The sequence below is a fragment of the Protopterus annectens genome, chromosome 1.part2, assembly GCF_019279795.1.
Source record: "Protopterus annectens isolate FY-2018-M chromosome 1.part2, PAN1.0, whole genome shotgun sequence".
Taxonomy (NCBI): Eukaryota; Metazoa; Chordata; order Ceratodontiformes; family Protopteridae; genus Protopterus; species Protopterus annectens.
In genome coordinates, this window is record NC_056727.1 from 614,999,786 (window position 1) to 615,012,933 (window position 13,148).

Genomic DNA, 13,148 nt, shown 5'->3' on the forward strand with positions numbered 1-13,148 from the left:
CTGGCTATGCACTGGAACCGTGGATAATGACTCCCATCAGAAATGCACACACAGCCATTCATGAACACCATAATGAGGCACACGCAGAAACCAGAATCATCATAGACTGCATGTTTGGGATGCTGAAATCACTGTTCCATTGCTTGGACATATTTGGTGGAGCCTTGCAGTACTCTCCAGGCATGTGTGCCCACATCTTCATAGTATGTGCCATGCTACACGATATGATCCTGCAGAAACAGCTGCAGCAGGGACAGAATGGTGAAGGCCCTCACAGCCCACCACCACTGCCAAGGGACCCACAGGCACAGGGGGACTCAGACCACGAACACCCTGTGCTAGCTCCAGTAGGCAGACGGAGGCATGCCCGGTATGCCCATGCCTTGGCAAAGAGGGAACGTATAGCACACACACTGACAGTGTAGGCACTCATGGACTGACACCCTTCTCCACCTGCACACACAATAAACATGGATGGCACACACACACGACCACCTGTAAATTGTCATGTATAGGTGGTCTACTGTGTGCATCCTACATAGGTAGCCCTCAACTATTGTACACACAACCACCATTGGCACAAGGTAAGTCAATACTTGAACAGTAAATTAAGCTATCAGCATGTGTCTATACTGTATGTACAGGTTCATAGATATATAGGTAGGTACATGCCCAACCGCTGAGGCCACTCATAAGGATAGGCAAAATGTGTCTGCTGTCACCATCCCATCAATCAACTAACTGTCCCTCTGTGGAGCAGAGCCACTTGCGAGATCCCTGGGGTATAGCTACTGTTCACCACCCACTCTGCAAGGATTCCCCAGAGTGTCAGTGAGGGGTTTTGTATAATGTAATCAGGGATGTAGTTCCAAATAATGGGGAGTATCCTGACAGGAATCTTCACAGATGTGTACAAGTTACATAGTATACCTTAAACATAGCTTGCATATTTAGGTAGTTCTCCACAGAATAATAAACATGTGGAACACATAACCACTGAAATGCACATTAATCACCCTTGTGCTACCAGTGCCTGCTCTGAGAGGTAAGATATCACTGCCAAGATTAGAACATGCAACCATGTACATATTCATCACAATAACATACCATTAAGCTACCTGAGATGTACCAATGGCAGTCGTGTATACTGACAGGATAAAACACAAAAGGTAGGAATGTGTTGAAATAGGACAAACCGGCATGTACCCAATGAAGGGTGTATGTTTTATATATATATATAAATCTATATATATATATATATATATATATATATATATATATATATATATATATATATATATATATATATATATATATATATATATATATATATATAAAATGAGAGAGAGAGAGAGAGCGAGAGGGAGAGAGAGAGAGATATGTCGATATATGGGGATATATATATATATGTAGATATATAGATAAGTTAACAACATCTACATAACCATGGAAGTACATATAAATGGGATACCTACCACATACCGACTTCTTTACATACCGACGCACGTAATCCCGAGGCTTAAGGTCCGAAAGAACACAGTACCGAAACACCAGATGCACGAGGTGTAATCTCACGATGTTAAAGGACAGTTAGTCAGTGCTTCTGGTGTTGCGGTTTGGGTAGGTTACTGTGTGTATATGTGTTTCTTAGAGCTGTAGTGTGTGTAAGTGTGTGTTCTGTGTGTAGTGTGTGTTCTTGGGGGACTGTAATGTGTGGTGGTGGGTTAGCTTTGTGCGTCTGTTTGAGTGACCTAGGATGTAGAATACTAAAGTAGGGGGTGGTGTGGGGGGTGCAAATACCTACATGGGGGGTATAGGGGGGCTTGGCCACCTGCTCATACGTAGTGTAGGATGGTTTGTTTGGATGTGTTGGGTAGCAGTGTGTCTGTGTGTGCATGTGTGTGTTACCTTTGCGAGTTTCTGTCGATGTCTGTAATGTGGGGTATGGGAGTCTGGTCCCAGTACTGTGTGCATCAGAACACTGTGGTTTCAGGATTCCAAAGGTCTCCCGTCTACAGCGGTTGATGTGCTCATATATGTGTATAACATAGACCATAACAATCACACATTCCGCCATTACCAACCTTTATGAACAAAGGATATGGAGAGTATATGCCTATACCCTATTACAAATATGTGCTATGGACATGAGCCAATGATAGTGTTACCACCTGTCCCACTTTGCGAGGGACACTCCCTCTTTGGGCGGTTGTGTCCTGACCAAATATATTAAACGTGGCAAATGTCCTGGGATTGTAGGACATAATTATGCCCCATATGTACTGTAATAGATGCATACAATAGTTATTTCTGTATCTAAAATACCTACATGTTACAGGAAACAGGATAAGCAACTAAACTTCTACAAGAATAAGCTTATATTTAGGCAAGAAAGGAAAGTTCTATCCCTTGTACTGACAGTGGGTTTGTGTCATCCTGTAAAATCAGATGTGTGTCCCAAAAAGGTCCCACTATGGCCATATGAAAAGGTGGCAACCCTAGCCAAAGAAGGTCAGTCACCAACACAGCTACGATGACTGCAAATACCTATGACAGAAATACACAGCTTTCATGTAACAACACTTTATTACATTCAGATGTATTACCAAAGGGATTCAAGGACTAACATCAACTGCATGCTATACAGGAACCACATAACAGTGCCTTAATGAATCAGCCTGCAATTACCATTGTATTAGTCCACAAAAGGATAAGTGTTCAAATAGGGAAGGAACCCTCATTATCATAGCGATTATGTATAAAAGCAGTTCCTACACACCTGCATCTGCTAAGCACACCCACCAACATCACCCCCATACCCAAACATATTACAATACAAACTGTAATAACATCACAAATCATTCCCACACTGTACGACATCTGCAGAAGCCTTAACATACCTTGTCAGAGACACACTACATGGCCCTATGTGAAATAGCTGCTGTTATGCAATGGAACAGCTGCTGATGTAATAGGGTTTGCTTGCACTAATCCCGTTACAGAGGGTTGTTGCTACACCAAGATGTGTTAGCAATTAGTGAGTAACAGCACAGTATGCTACACTTGTACACCACCTCAAGGATGTCTGTTGAGCACACTGTACACTGCATAACAGCTCATGCATAGCCATATGGCCTTGAGCTGGCCAAATATCCTTGCCAGACTTAAACATCTGCAGAAGTATCAGGTACAAACAAACCCTGCATAAGTAGCACTGTTCCGAAATATAACAGCTGTACTCACATGTAGAACTAAATCATCTGGCCATTACACACAGTCCATGGGAGTCATGAAGCTAATATATCTCTGTGTGTTTCCATATAGCTGTTGAAATATATTGCAATAACACATCTAGGCCATGTCCCTCGAAAGTAAGGCAAACGGACAACGCCCAAAAGGAGTACTCACTTATACACCACTGTTGCCATGGTATCGGCTAATGGAGTAGCTGCACAGCTGATGTGTATCCAATTAACTACCTTGGAACAGCAATTGGTGGACAGGATACCACATGTTACTGATATGTAACTAGAAAAGGATGTGCTACCACACATTCAAACCATCCGTATATACCAGCGGAATGTTACAAAGAACATTGAAACACAAACCAAAAAGGATTGAATCAACAGTTAACTACACCTCGGGTTACTAATAAGGTATGTAGAACAGTCAGTATGTCTGTGTATGTAGTACTATTCTGTAGTATTTAAAGTGCACGTAATCCATATTGTGGAAAAAGTTATCTTGTAGTGATGTATTGTTGAGCATAGTAATGCTTGCAGTATTTGTGTGTACTGCTGTTGGTCACAAGGCAAACCCCGCATACACCACAAGGGATGCTATATAAGGGCTTTGAACAGAAATACACCTCACCAGTCGATGTCAGTGGCAGGGCTGTTCCAACAAGTATGTGCTATAACAGGGGATAGTATATGTTGATATATTGTAACTGTAGCCATATGTATGGGTGTATTACAGAGAATAACATGTGGAAGGTTGGGACACTGTGCAAGTATGATTTGCATTATGGAATATTGTGCCAATAACTGTGTAATGTACAGTATTGTAGGCAGATATGTATTACAAGCTACATAGCATTACTGTAATGTTAGGCAAACATTAGGTATGTCAATTGGCATTTGCAATACACAATAACAGGACACATATGTCTTTTAGTGAGCCAACAGTTTATCAGCATGATAGCAAAGTAAAATGGAAGAGCTATTTAACTATCCATGCACATAAGACATGTAATATGTACAAAGGTAGGTACTAGGCTGTCTTACCAAGGGTATTTGTCTGCCTAGCTAGTGTGTGTTGGCTTTTGCCACCCCCATACGTTGGTTTCCTGTGCCTCTGAATGGCAGAGCCAATAGTTCCCTGTGCCTCTGTCCAGCAGAGCCACAGCAGTGATCCCTGGGGTACATGTCTGTCTCCCATCCACACGTCAAGGTTTCCCTTGAAGAGTGCTCATGAGGGGCCCTGCCTGATGTACATTAGAATCATGTTCCAAAGCATAGGGAGTGTCCGGGTCAGGAATCTATCCGTCCAGCACGTCCTACTCAATGTTGTGGTTAGGTGTATATCCCTAGAGCATGTGGCTCTCAGGGGCTTCTGTTTAGGTGGAGCATATCCAGCAATACAAGGTTGGACATGGGCCTTGAATGTCAAGCAGAGATCACCTGTGAGTATGTGGTATGCAACTGAGTACAGCTGGAGTTTCGTAGGTTGGGCTGCATAGGTCATCTGTCTGAGGTCAGTAATCCTCTTGATGTGGTACTGGTGTGGTCTTTCAAGCTGTTGCAGTTGTCTTGTAAGGTATATCCCAAATGGGGTGTTGTATCCTTTAATGGGTCTAATATGACATATGTAGACTCACAATGGCCCCTCTGATCTGGATGCAAACCCATTAGAGATTAGGGGGACCATGTAGAAGGATATTCTAACCACCTTGTCATTATGGGCATCGAAGGAAAGATTGCTATCTACTGGGGTTCCCGGATCCCATATTACCTTTTCTGTATGTAGGGGACTAACACCTATGTGGTAGTCTGCGGGTAATTAGTTATATCCAAAGGGGATGACTATGCACTTTTAGGCATTCCGCTTGACTCCATGATATTAACACCAGGTATCTGTCTCAGTGCCACCCTTCCAGAGGGTGTCTGTAACAGCTGGGGAAACAATTATGTCCCCTAGTTTGCAGTCATCTGCAAACCTTTTCAGCCAAAGCCCTCCTGCGCTTGCCTGTATGTCAGTGATGTATATACTGAACATGAGGGGTCCTAGGACTGAGCCCTGGGGGATGCCAGTTGTAACTGGTATACAGTCGACCTAGGGTATGCAACTTTCACTGTGTGGGTTCCGTCCGTGAGCCACTTTGCAAACCATCACATGATGTAGGGGTTACTGTTCAGGCGGATGGGTATGTTGATAATACCAGAAGGAGGAATGGTGTCGAAAGCCTATGAGAGATCTGGGTAGGCTGTGTGGACCTCCTTACCCTCATCTAATGCCTTGGTAACTGTCTCTAAGAAGTCCACCAGGTTTAGAAGGCATGGTCCGGCCTTAACAATGCCAAACAGGGAGGGGTCAAAGGTTGGGAGGTACCCAATGTCTCTGTGACAGTGATCCATGATGTGCACCATTGCCTTGCAGACCAGGCTAGTCAGGCCTATAGGGAAATAGGTCCCATGGTCCATTGTGGTGCCACCTTTTTGGAGTGGGATAACTGTTGCTGTGTGCCATTCAGGGGGCACCATGCCCGATGTGAGGCTATTATTGAACATGGTGCATAGGTGGGGAGACAGTAAGATTTGAAGTTTGTGTAAAACACAGCCTGGGATGTTGTCTGGTCCCATGGATGCTGTGATATTGCCTTTAGAGTGTGCAGCTTTGAGAGGGATCTGCCAGGATGTTGCCAATATCAATTGTTTCTGTAATGTTCATGCCTTTGTGCTGTAACTCAGAGCAGATCTGGTTGTTGACATCGAGATATGTGACATAGCTATAGAACGCTTTGTGGTTGTTGCTGGTATTAGTTGCGTTATAGTTTTCGTAGCTAGCTTTGGAGGATCTTATAAGGGATCTCACCTTCTTACTGAGGCTGGCCAGGGATCTCCTCCATGCATGGTATTGTACTCTCATTTGCAACAGTGTCTACCTCCTGTAGTACAATATGTTTATGGCAGGGGACCACCAGATTGGGTTACTTAGTTAATTAGGAGTATAGCATCCTGGTTCTGTTTGGGATAGCACAAGCCATGCACTCCTGTAAGTGCTTATAGAGTGCATTTGTGTAGGATTCAGCAGTTGTAACAGTACTGTCCATCTGCATGGGTGTCATGACGTCCACCACATCTGTCTTAAGAAGCATGTAGTTGGCCTTGTAGACATATTATACTGTGGTTCCCTTAATGGGGGGTAGGTGTGGGATGTGGATATCAATGGTGTTCAGCACATGGTCTGATCGGACTGACGAGGAGTTGGCTTCATGTGTGGAGCACCAGTCACTCATGTTGGTAATGACTAGGTCTAGGATATTGTTGCCCCTGGTGGGTGTGTGGATATGTTGAGTCAGGCATTGGCATTTATGAATTCCAGAAACCATTGAGCTAATGTGTTGGTACACGAGTAGTTTTCCCAATTAATGGTGGGGTAGATTCAGTGAAACTTATGTGATGAGTGTGGTGTTGTGCGACTGTGTACCTTCTTCACATGGCAGTCAAGGTCAGGCTTGATTGGAGAGACCTTTACCTCCAGTTTGGCTAGATGAGTACATCCTCCAGTTTGGCTAGATGAGTGCATCTCTCACAGGTTGTAGTATTGGGTGGTAGATGGAGAGGTTTGTCTGTGTACATGAGGCGATGTGTACATTGCCTCAAGATGTCCAGATTCATCAGATAGACAGGTGAGAATACTGGCAGTTGACTCTTGGACAAGCCTGAATGTAGAACTACATTCACCTAGATAAGAGAGGAAACTGAGTACAAGAGCTGCATTACTCTATGCAAGTGAGAAAAGTATGTACAAAACCTGTTCACCCTTACCTGAAGGTAATGAGGAAGATTGAGTACTATAGTAATTATTAGCTTACGTAGTGTTTACAAGTCCTGAACAAGTGCTTAGCATGAATAAGCAATCCAGATAGGGTCTTGGATAATATAAACACACGGCCTCCTCCCCCCAACAGGTACACAAGCATATATCCATGTACACCACAGGGCCCCTGTACCCACAACTATGCAGGTACAAGCTGCACTCAGTCTGCATGGGACCTGCTTACATCACAGGTTGTGTCATACACATATGGCAAAACAAGATGCTCTCCACATACACATCATGTAAAACATAGCTCCATGTCAGGTTGTGTACACACTGAATGGTGCACACCAACAAGTATCACAACCCACAAAGGGGAAGACACCACTGATAATGGGAAGTACTTTACTACTACCCTGCTGAGTCTTGGCTGGAAGGCCATGAACCTTGATCACTTAAGTGATGTCAGCAGTACAGATGTAGATGACAGTATGGTTGATGTCACACTGCATATCATAACCTTGCCAGGTCATAGGACATCATCACCCATACTGTGTACCACCTGCACTCGGTATACTAGATGTACATTTCTATGTCACAGGAGTGTTTTGCAACAGGACTGCTGGCAGAACCAAGACTACAGAAGGTGTCTGAATAATACGTGATCATCACACCAGTGGCAGCTACAGTATGTCAGGGTTAATGAATTTTATTCCCCCTCATTGTAGTCCATACCTCACAGACAAACAGAAGGCATCTGCCTATTGAAGTATGCAAATGACTATGACCTAGGAACAATAGCTGACTCGCATTGTCACCCCTATGTTAATAACCCTGTACCCATGAACTACCACCTAGGCAGTGGTCAACATAATGGACACTTGTGTGTGAGGGATGCAGCTGGGCAGTTGTCTTTCCTGTGACAGCTACATCACCACACCTGTCAGGTAGTTATATGTGGCAACCTTAATAAGGATAGGGTGCCATTCATGAATATAGAGGTCACTGTCCAGCCATACAGAACACTCAAGTGACCCATATCAGATCACATATTTCTTTTAAGGGGTACTGGCCATGTGCAGATGGCCTACACCAGCCCTCCCATTCCCCATCTCCACTATGTAGAGTGATGCATACCCTGAACAAATCCATGTCCAACCCAGTGATGTTGGACATGCTACACGTACTCATCCTGATCTCGAACACATACTTCATGGACATCCACCTACCACATGCTGGACAGATCCTTGTCCCATACACTTGACATAGCCCTGCCATACTATGCATTCCTGTCCAGCAAAGCTGCACATTGCTCCCCTCTCAGACATGGTGTGATGACCGCATGGTAATGCATGGTATATGTATCATTAACCCTGTGGATCAGTAATGTGGCACTGTTCCACCTGGCCCCACAGACCCACCTGTTGGCTACTGCCAGTTAACCTTTCATCCTAGATTCATACATGGTCCATGGCATATAGCCCACTAATTGACTTTTACTGTGCATGCTATAGTTGATATCCATCCCAGCAAATACCATCTGGCTAGCCAGTGTCCCATGTGTATCACATGTGCAACACAGGTGATACATGGCAGGATGTTGAATCGCAGTACAGTGCCATTTAGATGTATATGGCAGAACACATACATGTAAAACCTTATGTGAGCATGTCTGCAGGGTCACAGGTCATGTCTGTTAAGGCAGTGTAAGTCCTTGTGTGTGACATATACACTGCATCAAGGTCAACTGCATTAATGTGGACACATCCAGCCATGTGCTGATAGATAGGAACACCAGTACAGGCAAACAGACATGCCCACATCAAGACAGCAACCACATGGAGTATGAGCAATGTAATCAGGTGACACACACAGATATATGGTGATAATATCTACTCAACATCGAGTGTCACATATGTGTGACACAAACACATCAGTGTCATGTAGGTTTGCAAATACAACTATTTAAATTTAATGCGATACACATGTATGTTCAGCTGTAGCTCTCTATGTCTCTGTGAATTACTGTGACCTGTCTCCATCATTATGTCTTCCAGGTATGCCGCGTGCAAGGCTTCCCCCTTTTACATGCTTGGAGGATGAGACCCTCATCCCATATCTACTCGACAATCACGATATCCTGTTCAGCCATGTGTCACAGGATGCACAGCAGTGGGAAGACCTGTGGATGGAACTTTGCAGGAGGGTTAATGATGTGGGTGGCCACAACCGCACATACCAGCAGGTGCGTAGACATTGTACAGATCACATTAGACAGGCGAAACAGTGTGTGAATGCAATCACCAGGGAACAAGGTGCAACAGGTGGTGGACCACCAACCCAGCCCCCACTCACACATACCAAGGAGCTACTGGCCAACCTGGGGACACTTGCAGAACCGCATCCACAAGCCTTAGCTGATATTGTGGAGGTGGGTGTCTCTCAAACACTGAGCCTGGAGTTGCCTTGTAAGTCAGTACTGCACCTATAACAACTATATTCCATAGAGTCGCATGTGTCACTGTACAATATGTAATGTAACATCATATGCAAGGCATATATACACACATGCCGCATACTATAGTATGCTACTCTGTGTATGCACACACATGCATACACCATAGTATAGTCTAATGTACTGGTGTATGTGTTATGCACATTGCTCCCTGTAGCCTTTATACAGGGGTGGATTATGCTCATACTGCTGTGTTACTCCTATTTAGGTACCTCTGGCATTCTGCTGCAACAGCAGCCCATTGCAGGTGAGAGTGTTATCAGGAACCTTAATGCACAAATCTATCTGCCATGTGGCCATTCACAACATGTCCACATAATGTATGGTCCTGTCACAATATACAGGTCAGATCTGCATTGCATCACAATGACTACCAATGTGTAACACTTGCAAACTATGTGAATCATCTCACTGACATGAATCCTCACAAACTTTATTGCCAGATGTGTTGACAGCTGTGCATACAATGGTGGAGGTGCTGTTTACTTTAGGGACATACAACAGATCTGATCTACACATGTGGTGAATACAAACAGTACTACACAGTGGGCTGGAGTATGGCCAGCACACAGGTTTCACCGGTGTGGATCATAGCCCTGCTATGAATGTCACACAATGTGATGTGTTATCTTGACATGTCCATGACATCTATTGGCCTGGCTGCTACACTGCCTACCTAGCCTGAAAACATATCCCACATACTACCTTTTATCTGCATAACCCTGTTGTCAGTGAAGCATATAGGTCATATGGGACAACACAGACATGTAAAATAGATGCCCATCACAATAATTTGGACAACACATGTACACACATGGCCATGAAGGATGGCCAGAGACATGGAGCAACAGACACAGTGGACGTGTTGTGCTTGTGTGTACACCCTGTCATACAATGCCTACACATGGTTCAACCATGGCCTTTGTATAATGGTCATAATGTAGATGTGGAACACTAGACATCCTACAAACCTGTGCACATCTTGTGTAGGCTTAACATCAAGCCACCACATAAGATGTGTTGAACATCTTGAGGGTGTTGCAACATGACAGCAGTCACCTATACAGCTTCCACATCAGGTCACAGATACAGTACATTCCCGTTGCTGGTGTTGGACATAAATGCCATACTAGCTCCTCGTGTGTGTGTGTGTGTGTGTGTGTGTGTGTGTGTGTGTGTGTGTGTGTGTGTGTGTGTGTGTGTGTGGTACACAGATGTCATGTGGGACATGGTGTACTGACGTGTTTGTCATGTCTGGCCATAGTTGCCAGGCTGCAGCAATATGGTTGCAGATGTGCAGGGGTGTCATCCGTGTACGCATTAGTGACCTATGTCATTACTTCCACATCATGGTTTAGTGTGAATAAACCTCAGTGCTGTGAGTCATATTCCGCAGTATATATGTATTGTATCTGAACACAGTCATGGCGAAGAACCCTGTCTGTAACTCACACTGTATTGCACTAGAGATGCCTCATGATTCCCTGCAATGGCCATGCACATCAGCTAAATTTGCAGTATATCTGTAGGACGAACAGACAACACTGAATTGGTACACCATTGCCCCACTGTATATTTGACAGGACACCATTGTATTAAACATGTATGCATGTCATTGCACGCGTCTGCAGATCACTTGTCATACTACATGTGATTATCAAGGTCATATGCCACACATTAGGCAGTTGCACTTTTAATCTGTGCTGGTCCACATGGTGTAACAAAGGGATGTATGCTAACCACTACTATGATTGTGTAATTTGCATGCCATCTGCTATGACACATGCATGCTGTTATGTGCAACCTAGGGATGTATAGCTACCACTATTATTGTCTGCGCTGCATGCCGTCTGCCGTATCGCATGCATGTTACATGCCTTCTGCCATATCACGTGTGTGCGTGTGTGTGTGTGTGTGTGTGTGTGTGTGTGTGTGTGTGTGTGTGTGTGTGTGTGTGTGTGTGCCTATTGTATAGATTGTAATGAACAGTTCTTGTCTTCCCTCACAGGTGATGTAGGTGCATTGCCATCCTGCGGTACATCAGATGGTAGTGTCCCACAGTGATGATGAATGTATGATTGAGACACAGGCAGAGTTGTCAGGGGCTGAAACTGTGCCATTGGTTGCCATTCCATCTATACCCCCCTCATCCCTGCACACAGATCCCGTACCTGGACATACCCCATCACCAGTGGCCATAAAGGAAGGACAGTTGGTGCGTGGTAGCTTGGAATAGGAAAGTGTGGGGGCTATGAAAGGTGTGCCTGTACACCATGGTGTCAGCCAAGCTACTGGTGCAGCCCGACACAGACACGTGGCCAGTGCTGCTCATAGGAGGACCTCTAGCCAACATGCTCCTGCACAACAGAGAGCAGCAGCTGGTGTCACCAGACACATGTTTCAGGCTGTAATGGAGGCACAGGCATGCGCTGAATGGCGCAACAGAGAAGATCAGAGGCTACAGAGTGCTGCTGTCTGTTCTTTAAACAACAGCATCCAGGCAATGGCAAATGCTCAACAGCAGATTGCTGATGCTTTGGATAGACAGTTGGGTGACATGGTTGTAATCCTTGACCATGTCATGACAATCCGTGAGCGTGAGCTGTCTGTGTTGGAACATCTGGTAGGAGTGAGGCATCGGGCATGTGGATGTAGGCCTGCTACATCACCTGTGTCAGGTCTACGTGTACGAGCTTCCTCACATGCCCGCTCCCATAGTGGCGGTAGCAGCAGCAGTGAATCTGGTGCTGTGCTGTCCACACCACGACACAGCAGGTCACGTATGCATGGCTCAGGATGGTCCCAGCAGGGACATGGTTCCAGTGGACAAGTGACATCAGACAGTAGTCAATCTGCACCTTAGTTTGGTAGTGCCAGTGCAACCCCTGGCAGGCACAGGTCACATGTCCGTGGCCGGACACCGTGAACTGTAAAACCTCGCCTGTACAGTCTGCAGCTGTCAATAATACCCATGTGTAGGCCAGACACATGGGAGAACTGTGTGCATACATACATGCACACACTGGACACATATGTAGGGCACCGCAACACACACATGCATAACATCCACACACGCCCAATTAGATCTAAGGCCCAAATGACCACATGATGTCTGATGCACAGGGTGAACAGACTAGGATGATATGTGTAGTTTACAAATGCTGAGGACTGTTGACAGGCAGCAGATATACCATGTAGTACAGGTGTACAATACTGTTAACAGTATGTGTCTTGTGTAACAACAGTAAATGCATGTTGGTCATGATGTTCTGCTGTCCTTCTTCAGGTCTAATTGCACGTGCCAGTGGATGTCTGTGTTTGCAGTTAAGTGTCCCATATGAAAATGTGGACTACTCACAGGTATGTATGAATATACCAGCATGCACCGTGTAGCTGCCACATACCAGTGAGAATGTTGCATGGTATAAACACGCCCACCATTCCAAGAGCATGATAGCTGTGTATTAAGCTACTGTGGCTACAGACGTGATATCCATAAAGGGTGACATCACAGGTACAGTTACATGGAGTGGTGAGGTAAGAGAGTGGTCTAGCTGATTACAAGGGTAGAGGCCAGTGGGAATTGTGATGC